We start from the raw sequence: 22,354 nt of genomic DNA, 5'->3' as shown, positions 1-22,354 counted from the left end.
GATATCACCCCTGATATGGCAGTGTGATACAAGTGCCATGCTGTATCAGTAAGATGCAATTTTGAAGTCTGTTCCATTCCATTTGGGGAGCAGAAATAAAAGCAAGTATCAAGGAAGTCAGGGATAAATGAGCAATGTGCTGATATTGCTGCTTTCTTTCCTGTGTGGCACATACCAGCACTAATGTTTATGTTTCTATACGCATTTCTGTAGCCAAAAAAAAATGAGAAGCTCTCAGCATCTAATTAATTTTGCAGCCCTCTTTCCATTTCTAGGAAAGAAGAGTCATCATGGAAATGCAGACAGACAGTTAATGATTATGGGATTCTCTTGAACAATTTCACTGAAGCAGATAAGTTTCGCAAGAAAACAGGATGTAGAAATTAGAGTAGAAACTGGTTAAAATGTAAAAAATATTTTTAGAAGCTATACAAAATTGTTGCAGGAAGTTTTGATGAATGATTAGCTATTCTTCCAAATAATAAAACTATGATAAAAGTTCGAGCAGTTTCAAGCTGAGAGCACCAATTAATTAATCCACCCATCCATCCACCCATAAATAAATAAATGAAATCAAAGCTTCTCTTGCGACTCCTACAGAACCTTGCGGGCTTTGACTCAAATAGAGAAAATACTATTCTCCTTCTCTGTCATCAAAGCTGGCTGCTGACAGCAAGGCTATTCCATTGCAAATACCTCATGGCTGAAGCCATACATTAAGTTTTTATAGGACCAAGACTTTATGTTTGGCAGTCAAACTCAAAAAAAAAAGAATGAGTTACAGTTATTCAGAAAATAATTTAGCTTATCAGGACTCCCTGCCTCTGACTGAATTCTATACAGTGCTGTGAAATACATCCTCACCTTGTACTACAAAAAACAAAGATTTACTCCATCTCCCTTCAAATAAGAGGACCTTCAGGGAAAAGAGGAGAATTGAAAAATATTCCTGAGACATTTAATATTAAGGACTTAAAACACAGAGGTGCAGAACAAGTGTAAGTGCAAGTACTGCAAAATCACAACCTAATCATGACAGAAAGTAGTTCGCATACATCTGGTATAGTATGGGGCACCATTGGGTGGAGAGAGGAAAGGATGGGCACAGATTTCTCAGTCATCCTAATGAATTCACTAGGAATATTAGAAGTGTCAGAAAATTTTCAGCAAATAGTGTGAAAATCCTAGCAAAAAGCTGAAAACTTTATAATTTTCTCTAATCATGATTAGAGTGATTTTTCAGATTTCTGGCGAATCAAATTCAGAATTCCTACATCCTACATAGATCCACATCAGTATGCTGGGTAACCAAAGCTTTCTGGTGTGTGCTCCAACACAGCTACAGAGGTGAGGCTTCCAAGTTCACTGTCACAAAGCTCACAAGCATGTGGGCTGAGCCTCCTAACCATCTCAAGAAATTTAAGACTTTCACTCTCCTTGCTCTTCAGTACAACCTTTAAATTCACAGCCCAGATTTTTTAACACCTTCTAAGGAGACTACACAGACTTACAGAGGTCACAGTTTCCAAAAGTTTCCAAAATTCAAAGACAAATCTGTCTCCCAAACACAAAATTCTGAGAACAACACCAGCTACTGACTAATCGTATTCATGAAGTCTTCCACAATATTTCTGGTATACTTTATTTTCAAAGCATCACGTCTTGACTTGTTAAAACTTCAAGGTATATATGATCTGTAGGGAAAAGCTGAAAAGAACCATTTAGAGTCTGATGGGGAATAGACTTAAACAGAAGATAAACACTTTTCAATTTATTTGCCTGTTCACATACTCATCCAGAAGCCATGAATGCTAGACAAGGCAGATCCATTTTCCTTGCTCAAACTCAACTATACATGATACCTTACTCCTTTTAACACATTAAATGAAACTATTAATCAATAATTACTTGAAGAAAGTCTTCTAAATAAAAAATTGTGTTCCTGATCCAATAACTGCTGCCCTGGGTTATTCTCTATGCTGTTGAAGTTTTTAAAAATTGTATATTCACACTGATGTATAAAGCAGGCCAAATATGTATCAATGTAACACATTTTAAAAACTGCTTGAAAGTGTTAATTAGCTTCTTTAATATCCCTTACAATTAATAAACTCTAGAGTGCATGCAATCAAAAATAAATTTCACAGTACATCCAGGCGGACAGATGCTGGTCTTCTCCTTTACTGAGAGCCAAACACAGATAATGAAGTTGTAACTGCAGCAGGGCTGTCACTGTGTTGAGCTCAAGAGCCATCTGTGTTCTTATAGGTTAGATAGTTATCTCTACAAAACCACAGTTATGAAAATGACAAAATGTTGTTTTTTGTGTATTTTCCTGCAGAGATAACTTACCTGTCACTATGGATGCAGACAACTAGAAATAGAAAAGCATTCTTAGCTTTACCTGTTCAACATTTCTTTTTTTAGGAAAAGACTACTGTGACAGTACCATCTACTTGCAAGCAGTAGGCAACAGAATATCATCAAAAGGGAAATACTCAGTTTCTCACGTATAACCTACCGTGTAGTCCCCTTGCCTAACCAGTTTGTTAGGAAGATATCTACAGAGTACCTAAATGGTGGCAAAATTCACTGCATATGTAGCATTCCCTTAATCTTCTTCCATGGCATTGCTTGATACCTGGTGCTCAAATGCACAATTTTTCTCTAGCTAAGTTTATTATTACAATGAACAAATAAAAAAGCCATTGGAGTGTGCTTGTCATCACAGTTCTCACAGCATTAAATTCAAGATCAGCCCCATCACAGTTTAAGAAAAATATAGTTTAAAAGAAAAGTTTACCGTGCCTTTAAATTGCAAAATTATCCTTGTATTTACTTGAAATAACATTAGTAAGGAATTTGAAATTTAACTGTGGTCTTGTAAATCCCTTCCTTCTCTTATGAAAAACTTACAAATACTACTACACCAGAACAAGAGATGTTGGGCAACTGCATGTCTTGCAGTTTCAAAGTATCACAATTTATATTCCTTGCATTTCCTTCACCTTGTGTAAGTAAACAGTCAATTTTTTAAATTGTCAGGCTTACCACATGGTAAGTATTAAAATCCAACAAAAACTGTCTGTCCAGAGTGCTCCTTTATGCTTCAAATACCTTTCTGGTCAGTCATCTCCTGATTCAGCACTACGCTTTGTTTGATTATTTCCTGGGGGGGGAAGAAGTGAATATGAGCACCCAGAAATGTGAAATAACAGGTTGCAGGGAGCATTGCTTGGGCCATCTCACTTCCCTGAGCACATGTTGGTAAAAGTTCAAATATCAGTTTAACACAAGATCTTTCTTAGAATATGCAATGGTTCTAAGTTGTCAGCAAATAGCACTCAGGCATGTCTATTTTCTGGCTTCTTGTAATGCAATCTTACTTTCCAAGAAGAGAGGATCATAGTGATGTAACAGTGTGCTTCAGAAACACTGGGAAAAAGCAGAAATGGTTACATTGTCGCAGAGGCAGGGAGGAAGGATGGCATTATAGACCTGCCAGAGCAGATGCCTTTGAGCCCTTCAAAGAGAAGAATATCAAGAAAGGACATACTCACAAAGGGTCACATAAATGACCCATCAGACTCTATGAGGATCCCAGGCAAGTATGTATAGCTTAGACAAGTTATTTTGTGTGAACTTAGGCAGTGTGAAAATAAGCCAACGCATGTTAACTGGTCCATAGACCAAGACCCTCTTCATAAGAGACAGTAATGCTACATCACTTCTGAGCCTTCATCCCCCATTAGTAAGACAAGTAACTGTCCCTCTTTTAGGCTTTTGAACAATCACAACGCTGCATGTCTAACACAAAATTGTATGTGAAACACTGCCTGTTTCCGTCACCAACCTCAGCTTCCAAACAGAGCCCAGAGGGAAAAGAGAGCCCAGAGGGAAAAGCTAGGCTGAACTCTAAGGGTAGCATCCTTGACACAGATGCTGTACCACAGCCTGTGATAGTACAAGTACAATGCTAGTGCAGGAGCGGTTCATTTTCAGCCCTCCTTTTTCTGTTTTCTTTGATTCTGTTAGTATCCATCATACACACAATGAATCTAACAGGTGGCACAAGTGAAATTTCCAAGTATACATTTCTACGTAGTCTAAGATAATGTTACCTCTCCTATATAAATACCCAGAAAAAACTCAATGCTCTTGTAAAGAGAAGACAGTTGTATCTATGTTTTGAGGCTTTTGTTTTTCCCTTTTTACTTTCAGCTGAATTCTCCTCTAACACATACTGTAGTAGTTCCCTTGTTGTTTGCTACTGAACTGTGTGATAAAGTCCTGATTTGGCACTTCAGACTCCAATTAAAATGAAAGAAAACTTCAATTAAATTAGAAGACAGAGTGCTAAGAAAATATAGCCAATGGCTGAGACTGTATGTTGACAGCAATACCACAGTGCTACATCGTCAAGCTAGTTAAATAGGAAGCATCTGGTTATTCCTGAAGTGCATTTTCATCAGTATCAATACATCTGCAAGCTGGACCTTCACTTAGGATAAAATGATATAATCTCTGAATCATACACATTTACTTGCATCTGTGCAATTAATCCTACTTTATCTTTAGAAGCATTTTTTTTTAGTGAGCAAAATATCTGATTGAAGTATTTAAGGGCAATAAAAACATGGTACTAATAATTAATTGTGCTAAAAACATACTCTTTGGTGTTATCACTTGAGCATATCTATCGCTTAATATATGATTATCAAAGACAAAGGCAAATTTCCAAGTTATCTACTGAGTCTTGTCCAAATGAGAAAAGACTAGAGCACTGCGCCATGAATTTTCCATTGTTTCCATTTTTATTCACTATTCTCTTTTCATCTCTAACTACATGTTAAACTGTGTTCATTCAATTACTGAAATCCAGCTGGTTGAAGTGTATCCAGTTGGGCTTTATCATCTTTTGAACTTCTTTTTAGAGAGATTTTTTAATGCCTGTAAAAACTGTTGTTCTTATACATCTCTTTCACTTACACGAGATAATGCAAAGTTATCTTTGTGAAATCTATCTACAAGCCCGACCCAAGTTCAATGGTACGCAAACTCCCAGGAGGGAAAAACGCATTGCTTACATAGTGAGAACACTCAGTGTTCATTTTGCTACCTTCTAATAGTCTTTTACTTAAATGCTGTAAAAACTGTCTTAAACAGAACCAGATGTTTACAGAAATTCTCTGATTGCTTTCCAAGTGAAACTGTCGTCTTCTCTTTCACCAGACTCCCTTTATCATTAAATAATGCACCGAAATGGAAATACAGAGTATGTGATGACTGCCAGAATTAAACAAGGGGCAGATGGTAAGAAAACCAAATTAGTTTTTTATAGCTATTTTGTTATCCCGTCTCTTTACACATTCTACAATCCACGTTTTGATCCTGAAAGTGCATGTTTATTCATTATAGATCCTTTACAGGTCATTTAAGCACAGCTTTCTTTACTTTTTTTTTTTTAATACTTAGTTGTGACCAGATGTCCTTTTTTTGTTTTTGATGTTGATATGGGCAGGCCAGGAAGAGGAAGAAAAATCCCCTTTGCACATTCCCATGATGCTCACTTCTGCTGAAGCCAAACATTCCACCACGGCAAGTCTCCCAGTTCCAGAGAATTTGGACTGTTGAGAAGATGTGGCAGATTATCCCTTGGAAAAATGATTCCAAGTGTCAACATAATCTAAAATGCATACAGCACTGGAATATACAGTAGTTTTACTTGCCAAATAAAAGAACATTGTTTTTATCTTCAGTGAAATTCTTAAAGCCATGGTAAACTGCAATGATCCAGCTCAGAATTCACAAACAGATGTATTACTACAGCAAGCAATTAGCAGGGGGTTGGAACTAGATGATCTTTGAGGTCCCTTCCAATCAAAACCATTCCCTGTTCCTGAATCAAAGTGAAAGTAGCATTGACTCTTTGGCCACGTAATGAAACAAGGCTTCTCATGCCATAAGAAGTCATTGGAGATGACTTATGGCACCAGCAAAACTCTCAAGAAATGCACCAACTCAAAAAAGAAGAATGGAGTTAATTTTCTTGAAATGTACTTCAAACTTCTCTTTTTTTCTTCTGAGAAGAATCTCAACTGCATTCAATCTAAACTCCATAAAGAAATTGACCCCTGACCTCCTGTCAAAAGAATATGATTTGTGTAAGTGTCAATGAATCCTCATTTCCTAATATTCAATTTGAAATATTCTGTAGAAAAACCTTAATTGTGGACACAATTCAGCTGAATAAATATTTCCAATGTTTGTTTCAAGCATTCAGTGGGTGCCTAGAAAGTACTGATAAAGAGCAGGAAGACAAATGACTATGCCATTTCATCTACAGCTTAATATGAATTCATAGTCTAGCCGGAATGCAGTATGCTTAGAATAAGACATTTCACATACTTCATCACCTACATACCTGTACATATACACATGCATACATATCTTCAGCTGATCTGATCATGATGTTTTAATGTGAATGCAGACTATAACCCATAGATCTTTAGAAATCCCTTACACTCACTCTTTATTCACTCTGTAAACCAGAGCACTGGTAAGAAATTGCTTACATTATCTAATTTAGTAGGTTCAGAATACATTGTCCAGGCATTAATATGCAGAGATGTTGCTTTCATTACAACAGCAGCAATATGACCACTACCTCTTCCATGCTTTGCTTCCAACCAATGAAAAGGAAATTCAACCTTTAATCTCCCTGTAAGCAAGATCAGTCCCTCTATTTAACTGTGAGCGTTACTCAACAAACTGCCTACAACCTCATTAACTTCAGTACGGATCATGCAGAGAATACTTACAGTGCAGGGCCTGTTACTAATAATCAGTACTAGGTAACATGGAACAATTATGCTCATCAAGATCACATCTCACACAAGGAAAGTAACATCTTAGACTTCAGGAAGCTGAGGATCACTAAGTTGAATTCAGGAAGAGAGCAAAGAAATCTCTGAACAGAGAGAGCCCTACTGCAACAATCACCCATCTCACAAGAATGTTCATCAAGCAGGAAATACACCAAAGCTATTATCCTCCAAGTTCAACTTCATAGTTCAAATATCTGTAGAGGTATTTCTACTGCTATCTGAAATATCTGCTTTTATATCTGCTGACAGAAATTCAGCAGGAATTAACATCTTTAAGTGTAGAATGTATAAAAGAAGCATAGCTCCACACAGTGCACTGATTTTTTCATTACTCTTTCAGTACCTTAAGGATAAGCGACATTGAACACTCAGATTCTGAAATGTGTTAAACATTCCTGGAACTCTCCTAGGCATCACTGATTTCACTATAATAAATAATGCTAATTGCTCTGCACACAATGAGGGCCAGATGTCTGGGTTCTGAGGGTTACAAACATTCAATTGCGTTGAGGCACCTCACTCACTTTGATCATATTGCTTCTCAAAATCTGCTTTTAGCCCATGGAATCCACCCCTCCAGGGATATCAGGCTCTAGTATTGTTCTGAGATTAGATCTTGTTTTCATTTTATTAAAGCCATGTCAAAATTAAAACCAGCATTTGTGTGTATTTGCATATACCAGGAAAAGACTTGTAGTCTTACATATGGCAAAAAAATCCCTGCAAATTAAGGAAAGAAACTTCAGACAAATTACATGATCTTTTTTTTTTTTTTTAAGGTTTGTTACTCACAAGAGAAACCTCTTTGTTTTCCTTTTCCCTTTTTTCCTCCCTCCTTCTCCCTCTCCCTTTCTTCCCACAAATCGGAATTTTGTTGATCTCAAGTACTTTCTCTGCTTTCCAGCATCAATAGCAAGTATTCATAATCATTCATTATCAGTTATTCATTCTAGTCCGCTGTATCTAGTATCTCAGGCTGGTAAAAAAAAAGAAAAATGAAAAACTATGAAAGAGTGACCTGCATGCCCAAAAACAAGCAACTAAAATGCATTATCTGTCACACAATTGATTCTGAAAAAGACACAGAAGCACAAATGTTTTCTAGGCATACAGTTGACCGTGAGAATGTAAAACTAAAGTAAACTAGAAGATTTTCAGCATAAACAAAGCAAGCATTCTTTTCTTCCTAGTACAAGATGTAGCATTTAATATGGTCCTCTATTAAAGTCTTATATTCTGTAGAAGGGGCTACTGCAACCTGACAATCTTGTAATACCTGTAACAAAAGTAAGAGTTATTTAAGGAAATGGTTCATTTCTGTGAACTGGAAGATGTAAACATTCACAATAGCTTTGGTAAAACCAAGGGCTTGCCTGGATAGAACTGCAATCTCAAGTAAATTCCTATAGAACAGCTCTGAGGAAAGTATTTATGTTCAATTGTGGCAATCCATTGCATTATTTAAGAATTTGAATACATCAAACTGCAGTTGTTCAAAACACTTCTAACAGATGCTAAATGCTTCAAAAGGAAAACACGCCTGCAAGAGTTCTGAGAAACAGTACTGCAAAGCATTGACTTGAATGAATGAGGTTCTCATTTGTAGAATTCTGAGCTGCATTTTAATACCTTTACTCACAAAGCATTTTAACTTCAGTGAGGTCATTCAGACATTTGAATGATTCTAAGGCTTGTTTTTCTCTGTAATGCACAGCAGATTCTGATCTTAGGCATCTGTTCAGCATAATCATTACAAAACCTGATGCTGTGTTTGTATCATACAAATTCCAATTAGTGATACAAAGGATAGACAAACTGTTTTCTAAAGATCAAGCTTTCTGCCCAGATTCAAGTAAGAACAGTTAGAGATGTAGTGTTCAATTTCTTTCTGGATATTAAAGATGGATTTTTCCTTCAACTTCCCCTTTTCAATCCATTCCAGGAACTGCAAATTTTATGATATTTACACATAGAAATACAGTAATCTGCCAATCCATCATGGTTTATAAGAAATTATTTTGTTGTATTCTTCTAAAAAGACTCACTCTCCTAATAAGCAGAATATCTGAAAGAATTTACCTAAAATAGTGATGTAATCCCTGATAGTAACAACTCATCCTCAACAGTCTGATAAAGAGCACTAATATTCTCACTAAACTCTGATTCAGCTCTCATTGAAAATTGTAAAAATCAGAGTATACTACAGAATACTAAGGAATTAGTACTGTAACATAGGTCACAAAACTTTTGCACAGGAAAGTTTATAAATAGTGGGGAAATTATTCAAATACAAACGTTTTCAAGATGTGTCAATCTGGCAGAACAGCTGCCTCTCAGCTCAGGGGGCAAAAGGGAAGACTAAGATAATTCCTACGATTTTCCACAAGTATTTCTTTTACTCCAAACTGTTAAAAAAAGTTCAGTTTGTCCTCCTTTCATTCTTCTCTCATCTTTACCTTAGAACAGCTGTGTGTAACAGATTAGAAATTGAAAGAAAGTAAACACTGAAAATACAGCTGCAAACAATTCCCTCTGGGAGCAAAAACTATTTGTGTAAAATGAAATGAAAAGTTAACATAACCATTCACATGAATGATCAAGGAGAGATATTTAGCCACTCTGATAATTTCCACCTTTTCACTCCCTCGTTAAGGAACGAAATAAGAGATTATCTTTAAAAATGATAGTAAATGTGAAGTATACTTTGCCCACAGGGAATAGGTGAAATAATAGCTCTTATACTCTTAAATTACAGGGACTTGTTTTGGGATGCACTAAGTTGATTACAACAGCAGTAAGTATTGTTTGCAGAGTGTAAGATATGTCATTTAGAAAAGGAGACATTCCCTGAATGCACAGGCACCATTCCAGCGATTTCCAGGATTTGGTTTCCCAGTAACATGCTTAAAATACTGAAGCATCTGTTCAAAGTGCAAGCACAAGTTTGTGGAAGGACTAGAGTCATTCCCATACCCTATGATGTTTCTGAGCATTCGGTAATATTTGGCTTCTAGAAAGTCTGTCTAAGGGTTCTTACCCAACAATCAGAAATAGTGAAAAAGTGAAAAGCAATTCTCACAGATGCCATCTGGCCCAAAAGTCTGACTGCAAAATAGAGTCAATAAGGAAATAAAACCTTTCCATCTTATGCTCTGCCAAAAAGTGCAGTGTTCAAATCCAGTACCTAAGAAATAGTAGCCACATACGAACACAGTTTAAGCTGCATTTAAATATTCCAAGATATGATACCAAGCAGTTTTTATTCAGTGTTTCTTAGGCTGGTTATAGGAAGTCAAACCAGACAGACATTTTGTGGCTCCACAAAGGCAACTGCAACAAGACTGAGAGTGAACTGCTTCTGTGTAGCATCAAAGGAAAGTTCACATTTCAACAAATTTAAGTTCTGACTATTGCAATATTCACCACTTGTATTTTAAAACAATTAGAAAATCAAGGATTATGACAGCACCAAGGTATGTCAAGCAGGAACTAGATACTGTGCCACCCGACCTGTTCAATAAAGGTACTTCAAAACTCATTGAATCATATTTTGCCTGAAAGCTAGAGAGGTTTCCCAGAATAGAACTGCCCAGAGTTACACTAATGTTCAGAAAGATGAGATTGCTTTTTTTACTATGTTAATAAAAGCTAGTCAAACTGCAATCTATATACTTACAAAGCATTCTTGAGGTGCAATTACTTGAAGCACTTTAGACAAAGGATTCTTATACTTTCTTTTGCTCTTTAGCAAAACCCAGCAATTCCTGTACAATGCAAGTCTTTTTATTATTTACACAAATCTCTTTTCATGAAAAGAGGCATTTGGGGCATTAGACCGGGCCCTCTAAGGGACTGTCTGTGTATCGAATACAAGCTTTCCCATCCAAATAGGACATAGTAAGGACATGCTGGATAACTTCCTCATTAAATGTTTTTTGACATTTTAAATTTAACTTCTTTCTTTGCTGTCCTACCTATCCCAGGAAGGGCAAAGAACCTTTAGTCAAGACTGCTGACAAAGTTGGTAAGAGCTTTAAAATGCCCTTAAACCAAATCATCGTGTATACTACATTCAGAAGACATTTGTAAGTTCACTAAGTGTTTATACAGACACAGCCAGTGATCTGTCTATCACTGACTCTCAGGAAGAACATAAACACTAATTTTCATGCTTTTTTTTTTTTTTAATGTCACCTTTATGATTTTACTTACAACTTTCTGCGAAGGCATTGCAAGATGCTGCCTTAATAGCCTTCCCTATGAAATTATCTCATTCTTTATATGCTCTGAACAGTGCTCCTAAATATCTAGCCCTTCGATAACTCTTCATCTTAAAATTGTATTCATTATTATTATACCACACTTTTCCTCGTGGCTTCTGTCTACTTGACTACACAAAATGAGGTGCCCTATCAATGAATTGGGTTTGTTTTGTGTAGATGTTATCAGCAGAAAGGCAGGTTCTGAGTCACAGAAAGACAGCTTCTCAAATCAAGAAACTATCGTCCTTCTATAAGGTCAGAGCCTGGACAAACTGTGCATTTCCTCCATCACAAGTCTTCTGATGGGAAGGGCTACCTTAGACAGTAAAGCCATCTTGAAAACTCACTTCCGCTGAAATTCATAGGGATGAAGAGAGATAACAATTTTCCTGTATTGCTTTTTTTTTTGTCTGCTTCCTATCCAGCCGTTTTTTTAATCTGGAAAGTACCTGCAGTCCACTATATAGCCTTCTCAGGGCAACTGAGGTCTGTCCAGGTACTTTTCCTTTAGTAAACAGAACCATTTGCTGTCAAAACTAAGCACCTAGGAGACAGCAAGAGGAAAGGATAGAGCAGATGTGTACTTCTTCTGTTCTATTAATAGTGATGCAACCTGATTTTCATTCAGTAGGGGAATCACCTTTCAGTAGAAGACTGCTGGGCTGATGCAGAGAGTTAGAAAACCTGATAAGAAAAAATGTCTTTTATACATCTCCAGCCTTGTTCAGTATTCAATCAACTGAGGGTGGTCCTTGTTCAAGGTTAGGAAGCAAGCTCACGTGCCGTTTGGGTTGTATAAACTCCATTATTACAACTGTCCTCTGAACAGACTTCCTTTATTCACCCATAATCCTCTAAACATGCTTTCACCAGTGATGTACAGAAATATTTTCTAATGGACATGTGCCTGGTATACTACTGAGTACTCAATAAGGCTGGGAGAGTTGCATCCCAATGACTTACACATGGTCAGGCTTCAAGCCTGCTACTCACAGCATGTGGGGAACTTCAGGGGCAGAACTGGATTCTGAAGCCTCAGTACTGAACTGGTAATGTCCACACAAACTGATGTGAGCTGCAGCATTGTCGTAGCATTGTTCTCTTTGCCTCCTTGTTTAGTATTCTCAGAGATCCTGTCTGGGCCTGTTTCCTCAGTACAGACACCAACTGTGCCTCTGCTTACATGAGAGCTACCCAGGATTAATGACTGCCATTCCTGGTCTGGGAGATCTGACTGGGAATACCTCATTCTTAGCATCCCTTGGGCTCAATTACATTCCCCAAGGCTGGCAGTTCTGCTTCAGGGGCTAGACTCCGCTCTGTGACACATTTTACCTCAAACACTGGCATGAGTCACTGTGCAGGAAAGGGTAAGCTGGGTAATTATGCAGGTTTACTTTATCAGTTCAAGAGTATTTTGTCTTTTGTTGGGCTCAGGGTGATTTCATGTGAGGGGTTTGCTGTGTTTTGCAGTCTTAAACATGCTCCAGAGCTGCTTCTTACCTCACATAGATACTTTTCTACACCATTTTGCCAGCTGACTTGGTGTCATTGAAATGAGAAGCACGTACAAGCTTCCTAAGAAATACTTATGACTTGTTTACTGCTTTTTAAAATTCTAATTCAGAAAGTTAACGCTGATGTTATGTAAAATGCCACATTTACATTTAATAACAACGTCCTGAATAAATATTTGGAAAAAAATGCAGTTTTAAATTAAACCTATTATAAATGAAACAGCAGATAAATAATGCATACATTAATAAACTTCCCTTAGTCAATCTGCCTTTCTGGCAGTATATTTAGTTTGTGGTTTTATAAATATTTTTAAATGGGTAAGAGCTGAATGTGATCTTTCCTGCTTTTACAATTATTTGTTGATTCTATGTATGTACACACTGAGTTCATCAGATCAGCTGATTCCCCCATCTGTTCATTTCTGCTCTGAAAGGAAGACTTAATATTTTATTAATCATGAGCAAACCATAGCATAAGCAGCACAAACCTGGATTCAGAAATCTAGACTAGGAACTATGTAAGCATTCTAATTTCAGAGGAAAAAGACTCCAATATTCTGAGACTTGGTAATCAAAATGCAATGTTCCAAATAGGTGACATCGCTGATTTGACTACAGAAAAAAAACCCCATATCTAAACACTTCTCTGTAACAACACCAATATAAACAATTATTCTAAATCACTCGCTAAATTATCTAACATTTGTCATTTTTCAAAAATAAGAGGTAGTCTGGCCTACTAGACACCTATTTTTATTTTTCTTCACTTATTGGTTAGAAGCTATAATCCCATATCACCTGTTCCAGATCTGGCTATACAAAATGGGTTTTCTCCAACACCAGGGCCACCTGTCCTGGGGCTGGAGGGTGAGCTAGCACAGAATTGTTCCCCTCTTGACCCACAGGGCAGGCATTGCTACTTTGTTATTAACATGATTTTCAGAATAGTGCAATAGTAAATCTTTCAAATTAGAAAGCCATATTAACCATCTTATCTCTGTAATTTTGAGGCCTCCTTGGACCAGCCTGCTACCCTTCAGCATCTTGTAAGTGTCTTGCCTGGAGGATTAAACTGACAAGAGAAGAAAAGAAGGCAGAAGACCAGAGATCCTTGACATTTCCCTTAAGTACACCAAATAGCAACATATGTACCAATATGCCACAGGCTGTGGCTGTTACTGGTCAGTAGGGGAGACTGAGCTGCAAAACTGCATCTGTAAGGAGCTCAAGACAAAAAAATACTCTGGTTACTGAATCATAGAACGGCAGAAGTTGGAAGAGAATCTCATACCATGCCCTGCCATGGGCAGGGTTGCCACTCACTATATCAGACTGTCCAGGGCTCTATACAACCACATCTTGAACACCTCCGTATGTTTGTAAGGGCATCCACAGCTTCTCTGGGCAGCCTGTGCCAGTGTCTCACCACCACATGAGTAAAAAATTTCCTCCTTTCCTCCTCTCATCTTATCACTATCTGCCCAGGAAAAAAGTCACTTGCCATCTTTTTTTTTTTATATATAGAAGCTTCCTGTAAGTACAAGGCAGCTGCAATAAAATTCATCCAGCCTTCTCTCCTCTAAGCTAAGCAAGCCTTCATAAGAGAGGTGCTCTAGCTCTTTAAACATCTTCATTGCCCTCCTCTGGACCCACTCCAACATCTGTCATGCACTGAGGGCCCAAGGCCTGGATGCAGTACTCCAGATGGTTCCTTGTAAGGTCAGAGTCCTGCTGGCTGCCCCTCTTTTGATGCAGCCTGGAATACTGTTGGCTGTCCAGGCTGCAAGAACTCGCTGCTGGCTCACGCCCAGCTTTTCATTCATCAGGACACCCAAATCTCTCCCTGCAGGGCTGCTCTCAACAAGTTCTCCTAGTCTGTACACCTAGGATTATTCCAATCCAACTGCTGTATCTTGCACTTGGCCTTGATGAACCTCATTAGGTTTGTGTGTTCCCACTTTTCAAGCCTGTCCTGGTCCCTCTGAATGTTGTCCCTTCGTTCTGTTGTATGTGCTGCATCATTCAGCTTGGTGTTATTGCAGTGCCTCTTCAGCTCTGATAGCAGTAACTGAACACAAAACACAGAATGCTTGCTACTGAATCAGAGATACAAATGAACAGTACTCCCACCATGTTCAGAACACAGCACAAAGCCAACTTCTGACCCAACTTTTCCTGCTTAATTTTCCAGAGAATGCATAAACAAGAAATGACAGAAGTTTCAATTTGGGTAAAAATGGTGCAAGCCCACAACAATTATACTGAAATACCTTACATGATGACTAAGTATATTCCCAGCAAACTAGAGGTCAGTTTATAGACACATACAAACACAAAACATCCTCCATGCAGGAACAAACAAAATCCAACAGAATGTTAACATTCACTCAACAAAACAAATGTTAAGAAACAACAATCCAGTTCTAAGATATTCTATTTCCTCAGCAATTTTTTTCCACTATAGTTTTGAATTTGCTTCATCAGCTCTTCATAAGAAAGTACAGAATATGCACTTTTTGTAGAATATACACACTAACATTTTTTCTATCACCTAAAGCTGGCTTTGTACTCGTACTGGTAATTCACAATCATACTACAGATAGTTTTCCTTCTAGATGGTCAGGTAAAAGCCCTCTCTGCCTCACAAAAGCCCTCACATAGCCTCACAAATGCGACTTGTTATTATAGATCAATCTCTACACATTGGGGTCATTTAAAACTCTTCATATTTCTGTGGAAACATTATTTCTTCCTTGCAATTTTCACATCTTTCTATAATTTCAATACAACAATTGAAGTCCGCTGTCACATGAGGTAGGTTATTAGAAATTAAAAATTAAGTACTTACACTGCAGATGCAATCCTCTAAAATTATAGTCTTCAGTATTGTTTTTGTATCCATCACTGGTAACACATCTTCCAATGCTTCATTCAGATATATTTAAATCATGGTACAGCTGAACTCAGCTGCAAAACTTTCTTTTACTTCAGAAAGACCAGAAGTTCTCTGATTATCTAATCAATTTTCTTTGTCATGTAATTTTCCCTTTTCCTATTACAAATACTACAGCAATTTATCTGCACATCATTCTCCATACTTTTTCAGCTTGAAGAGTTCTGATTCAATTTAGCTCATAAATAACTGTAATTTTGTTGTTCTTCATACATCTAAAAAAAAGGAAACATTTTCACAAATGTACTTTCTGTTTAATTTATCCTATCACTAGTAAAAGCACACAGATTTTCCTCAGGATACAGTGTGTATTTGCTTCCAGAGTTGATTATAGCTAATATTTTCCTGCATAACATTATAAATATTGAAGTAGCATCTTTAACACAACTCAGAAAATTAATTTCCATTCCGAATCCACTCTTTTCTCTCCTAAACATATTAACGCTCTTTTAGAAGTGTGAGGTTTTTTTCGCTCCCATTTAATGTCAAATTCATTCATTAATTCTGCTAAGAAAGCATTACTAATAAGAAAAGAATTGTGTGGAAAAGCAGCCACTGCCGAATATCATAAGCTGCAGTGGCTTTAGCACATAGTATTTAGCCATTATGCTGCAGAACGCTACATGTAATTTCATCTAAAGAACTGAACTTGCTATTAGTGTTAATTTGTTTTGCAATATCTAGAATGATAGCACACCATGGACTTATTTGCTCCTCAAGTCACTGGAGGGAGCTAAGTAAACACATATTTATGGTGAAATAGATTTAGTAACAAAAACACACTATAACAGATTTCAAATACTAGTTCCAAATAACAGTGTAGAAAGAGTATAACGCCTTGAAAGGTTTGACAAGTATGAAATAATATGCAGTTAGTTTAAATATTGAGAAAGAAGAATATAGATGGTGCTGCTCCCTAGTGGGACATTCCTTCAGTGAATCTACAGCCTGGAACAAATTCAGCCTGGTACACATTCAAATGATGAAGACTTACTCATTCTCATGCAGTGACATTCTAAAAATTCATCTGGTGTTTAAGATATGTATCTGTAGAGAGTGTCTGCAAAAAAACCTACTGAAACTGTTGTCTGTTCATTTAACTTCTTTATATACTTTCTATGTTTGCAATACTTAGACTTTTTTTTTTAAACAGCAAAATACCATGAAAATCTGTTAGCAACCTGAGTAGAACTTCAATAACATGTGAGAAGTTACAAACCAGAGATCAGATCACCGTGGAAGGGAGGAAGTTAATGATGCCCACTGCAAGAAGGGAGTTCATGTTATCAAGAGTCAAATTATCACACTGCCTAGTACAGGTTAATGTAACACAGAGAAGTGACAGAAAGCCGAAGTTCAAGGCAGAGAAAAAAGACAGAAATCTTAGATGGAAAACACATCGTTAGGGGAAAAGTATTTAACAGTAAAATAATGAAGCTGGATGTGAAAATATTTTATATCCTTAACACATATAATACCATGGTAACTTAGATTCTCCAACAATCTGAGATCATCTTGCGCGGGTTCTTTGCATGTTAGAAGACAGCATTAATTGCAAGTACCTAAACCTTTTCTCCTGTGAAAAATATTTTCAGAAAACAACATTTCCAGAAAAAGTCTAAGTGCCACAATTTTGGTTTCATGCCTCCATGCCATGTTATTAGAGATACACTGAGCCAGATGAACTGTTGGGATAAAGGATAGTAATATCACTCCGATTTATACCAGTGACAAATCTGCTAGAGCATGCTACTCTAGATAAAACTGTTATTGTTAAAAAAACAGAAGGCAAAACATAGCAATAGAAGATTCTATGTACTATACAAATTCAAAACATCCTCAGCCAATAAGAACCTAAAGCAGCCATCAGATGGCAAAAAAATCCTGTCATTGCTGATTTGACTAAAGTGAAAGTCTCTCCTATTCACTACTAAGTTCCTGAGTCAGCGAGTTCACATTAATGCCTGTCACTAATCACACAGATTTGCAACTTGGTACGATATTTGTGAACCAAGGAAAAGCCCTCTGAGATTTAAAGATTAAGATTATCTCAAGACAGAATAAATAAACATAAATAAAAAGGTAAATGCAAACCTTCTGAAGACAACTGTAAACAATACCAGGATTTTGAATTGTGACATTAGTACAAGATAAGAAGCATCTGATCTGTTGGGGAAAAGCAATTACTAAGGGATAGCTACGTGTAGAGCAACATGTCCATTACCACTCTGCTAAATATCAAAGCTCCAGTAGTCCTTCCTTACTATCCTTGTAAGTTCAAAATCAGCTTTGCCATTTATAACACATGGCATTTCACTGAGGCACCCAATTGGGAGATATTCTTAGACTACAGAGGAGAGATTTGTTGGTTAATAACCCTGCAGCTCTCCTGCATTATGTTAGTGGAAGAGTCACTGACAAGTTAACGGTTCTAACATGGGTTTTCCATCAAACCCTTGTTCTTTGTTGAATTCACCTTCAACCAATAAATTCTAAACAGCTGAAAGCTCAGAAAACTGTAAAAGTAAAAGGCATGTTTGCAATGTTGAATAAAATTCAGTCAAAGACTATAAGATTAAGAACTGATAAAGCTAAGATTTCTACTGTGGAAAAAGACAAAAACAAATTAAGCCAACAGATTTGATTTGTTACATGTGTATATACTTAAAAATCATCCTCTTGTCCGCTGGTGCATATTTTTGTCTTGTATTATTGACGCGCTTGTAGGAATATGTTACTACTTTCTACAGCCAATGGAGATTTTGCTTTAACAACATATACAAGGCATTGGCTCCCATTACTCTGCCACATATGAACTACTCACATAACTGAACTCTGGTGGATAGGTTGGCAGGAGAGGAGTCCCAGCTTCAGGAACATAAATTTACTTTGTTTTGTTCACTGATGGTGCTGACCTACAGAACAGGAGATAGTTAATAGGTAAATTCAACACCATTTCCCAATGAAATTAGCTTGTCAAATCAGTAGCAGAAAGCAAGCACTGCAAAACAGGTACAGTCTCCGTATCTTCCCACTAAAGAAGTGCAAATACTACAGATTCAGCATATTTCTAATACTGGTTATATTGTTCATGCAATTTAGCTTTTGCATTGAGCAGATTATCTCACACCTCTTTCATTAGCTAGAGCAATTAAAGTACAGTCAGATACAAGATTTATATTTTCATATTCACTCTTTGTGAGATTCATTTTGAGATAATTAAAATAATTTTTCAGTGAAGCTGTCATAGTGTAATGAAAAATGTTATGGGAATATAAACAAGACTTGCAAACATTTAATGAGACTTCTTTTTCACAGAGGGGGGAGATTCACAATAGCTTTAAAGACCAAAAACTATTTCCAAGGTAAAAAAGAACTAACAGAATCTTTAAGACGGCAGCTTACTTGAAAATAACAACCTTCACAGAAAACAGGCAAATGAGGAAAACACCAGCAGATTAAAATAATGTTTTTCCTCTCATTTTCATATAATTATTACTCTACCTATCTACATAGATGCAGAATAGACAATATTAAACAGTACACATCATTTTCTATACTAGCTTCTTTAATCTGCTGTGATTAAGAATGTATATCTGGACACAATCCAGACAGGTTTCTGGCAATCAGAAGAGTCAGGAGACCTTATGTACCTTGTTAACTCTCATACGGCTAAATCCTACAGCCCATGCACAGGCAAAAGTCATTGAGAGTTTTATTTTGGTAAAATTTTGACCCATTAACCTTAACTTCTTGATTTCATGGTTCTTTCATTCATTTCTTTTTTAAACCTCTCTCTGACTAAACAGAGTAGGAGGTTTACTTCATATACAGTTACAAAAAGATATCACTGCATACATCTAATGTCACATCCCATCATGCCACTGGGGAACAACACTGGAGGAAAATCTCCTGCAAACTACTGCACAGTTAAACTGATGTGAACATACTGAAATATGACTTGGGCACAAGATCATTCACATCATTCATATTTGCAAGCTGATATATACAGTAAAACTATTGAATCCACATACAGCACCAATTACATGATTAACTGCAGGATTGGAAGAGTTAACTCCAGCACAAAGTTCTTGAATTTTATTTCATCTACTACCTTTTCCTCCAGGGACTGACCTATACTTTACTAGTTTTCTCTAAGTCATCCTTGAGTTGTGAGCAAGCAGAATGCAAGTACTTTGGGGCGACATCCATTTAAAGAATGTACCTCAATAAAGATGTCTCCTGCTCCTTCAAATACTGTCTTTGGAACTATTCCCCAGACAATCAGCAAAGAACTTGCCATGTCAGTCTGTTTTCTCACATTCCTCATACTTTTATTGATCTTTTAATTAAAACAAGTAAAAAACACAACAAACTCTGTGCAAACCAATTCTACAGGATAAGTAAAGTGATTCTGCTCTCTCAGGTCAGTACAGTCAAATTCATCATTCAAGACTCAATTTCTCTTCTTTATATTCTGTACCTTGATGTTTGTGAAGTTCCTTCCTATATCTCTGCCTTCAAGTTCTTACACAATCTGAATTACTACAATCTCCATATTCCTTATCCTTTATGGCTAGCATTATCCTTTACTGTTTGTTTGCTGGAGTTTTCACCACAGGCCCTGTTTCTGTCTTTGCTATGTATTCCACTAAACCGCAGTCCTTAAAAACATCCTATATAATATAATAGATGGAGAGCTAAATGCTAATAGCTGTCTGCAACAGGCACTGGATTTATTTCAAGGTCCATCACCTGTCCCTTCTCTGTTTTCCTTGCTTTTATATTTTCTCTTATTTATGCATCTTCTGTTAGCGAAGAGCAACAAACTTTCTTGCAGATAAAACAAGCTTTCAGCTAGGTAGTTCAAAGAACATTATTAGCAACCCAACAACAGGAATTTCTACACACCAAGAGCAAACCCATCACACCTTACAGACATATCCTAAATAGTCACTTTTAATGACAGACATTCTTAAATCCAAGGCCCATTCCTACAGAGTACACTAGAAAAGCCTGACAGATTATCAGTAAGCCAATGATTCATTTAAGACCAGAAAACTCTCTACAATCACTTATTCTTGTATGAAATTTGTTAGCTCCCTAATCATCTGTAACCAATAGAAATTCCCCTCTTTAGTATCGCTTACTAAAGCTTACCTGGACTGTAATTGCTTACCTGGAACTAGCTACTAAAAGCAGTTTGATGACTTCTAAAAAAGTGTTTCACGCTCTGTAATTTTTTTCTGAAGAAAAAAAAGGTCCATTACTTTTTCTTTTTTAATTCTCTACCGAAGTTACCTGTGTCAGTAAGGGTATAAAACTGGAAGACTGAAAAAACAGCAACAACAAAAAGCAACAACAAAAAACCCACCACCGCTAACAAAAACCAAACTTCTTTCTACATCTATTTTGCAGTAGGTTGGCACTTGAAAGGAACCAGACCACTTAGTTCACAGCACCGTTCTACTTGAAGTCCTTCTGATGTTGAAACTAATTATACATCTAGCTAGGTGGGCTAGTATGAGAGCTAGAAAAACAGCTTGACAAAAATAAATAATTTAGGGTTTAGAGGTTTAGATTCTCACCTTAATGAGAAGCCACACTTCCTCTCACTTCATATTATAAGAAATCAGTGTTGTTCTGATGGACAACATAGAGGTTATTTTTAGATAGTAGTTCATAAAGAAAGTGTCCTGGCTAATAAATGATACAAAACACCTTAATTTCTTAAAAAAAAAATCTAAAGTTTAAAGTAGCAGACAGAGCCCAGACAACTGTTGGGATTGTTGCACCCAGTAACCAAGTGCCTTATTATCCTTTTCAAAACCAACATAGATTTTTAAAGAAGAAATTAAGCTGATGGTGGAAATTCTTGGGATTTAAGTCAGCAGAGATGCTCTATCACCTAGAAAGTGTTTTAGCTGTACCTTCCACCTACTTCCTAAACAAAGTGAGAAACCATATCGCTACAAGGTTTCTACCGATACAGCCACGCAACCATACTCAGCCAGTATGAAGCACATTTCATAAAACATAGGTACTGAAGGGTTAAGAAGGCCTGTCCCCTTTCAGAAAAGAGAGAGAGAGAAGAACTGAAAGGAAAATTGGAGCCAAGCCTCCTGTTTTCACTATTCCCTGGCATGAGTATTTACATTCTCACCTTACCTGTAGATTCTCTTTCATACAGAGCCTAGCTTTGAACCTCACCTTTTCAAGCAAACATCCTTTTTGCACACATAACAATTACAGATTTTGCTTTCCAATGAAGTACAAGAATGTGCAGAGTATCTACAGCTTTCAAGAACCCACAGGGAAAACACTCTTCTTCCTAACACATTCCCTTAGCAAGCCAGCCCAGCCACTACTTGAAAGCTTGAAAGGCATGCAATGAATTAGAGTGTCATCCACATTACCCCATACTCATTCTTTCACCATCCACCACTGCACAGACAGGCAGTGAAGTGCTAACAACTTCACTTTTGTCACTTAGCCTCCTCAGAACCTCATTTCTCCCTAGCCATCTGCACAGGCCAGCTAGCCAAATGCCTTCAGCAGATGCACTTTAGCAACAGAACTGGGGAACTAATAATTAAAGTGCTAGCAAGGAAGATGATGTTCTACACACATGACATTAGCATACCTCAGCACAATTAGAACAGCAGAAGCAACACTAATAAGGGCAATTAGGAAATAAAAGTTATTTTGCAGGCTATTTCACATTTGTAGCATATT

General features: G+C 37.0%; 1 protein-coding gene across 6 annotated transcripts in view; it reads right to left on the bottom strand.

Annotated features, from left to right (window-relative positions):
- The window catches only part of CABCOCO1 (ciliary associated calcium binding coiled-coil 1), a 217,547-nt gene that overhangs the window by 165,013 nt on the left and 30,180 nt on the right, over nucleotides 1–22,354 (bottom strand). For 3 of the 6 annotated variants that reach the window (XM_090144854.1, XM_090144851.1, XM_031589951.2), the window contains 2 exons: nucleotides 20,799–20,865; nucleotides 18,444–18,534 (listed from right to left, as the gene is read on the bottom strand). The exons of 1 other annotated variant lie outside the window; for it this stretch is intronic. The gene's annotated coding sequence lies outside the window, so the exon portion shown is untranslated. Of the gene's footprint in view, nucleotides 1–18,443; nucleotides 18,535–20,798; nucleotides 20,866–22,354 lie in introns of those variants that run through there. 2 more of the 6 variants (XM_090144850.1, XM_090144852.1) reach the window with 1 other exon arrangement.

The sequence above is a fragment of the Phasianus colchicus genome, chromosome 8 (genome assembly GCF_987193195.1).
Source record: "Phasianus colchicus chromosome 8, bPhaCol1.hap1.1, whole genome shotgun sequence".
Lineage (NCBI taxonomy): Eukaryota > Metazoa > Chordata > Aves > Galliformes > Phasianidae > Phasianus > Phasianus colchicus.
The sequence above is the reverse complement of the archived record's forward strand: the minus strand, read 5'-3'. Positions and strand labels throughout refer to the sequence as shown.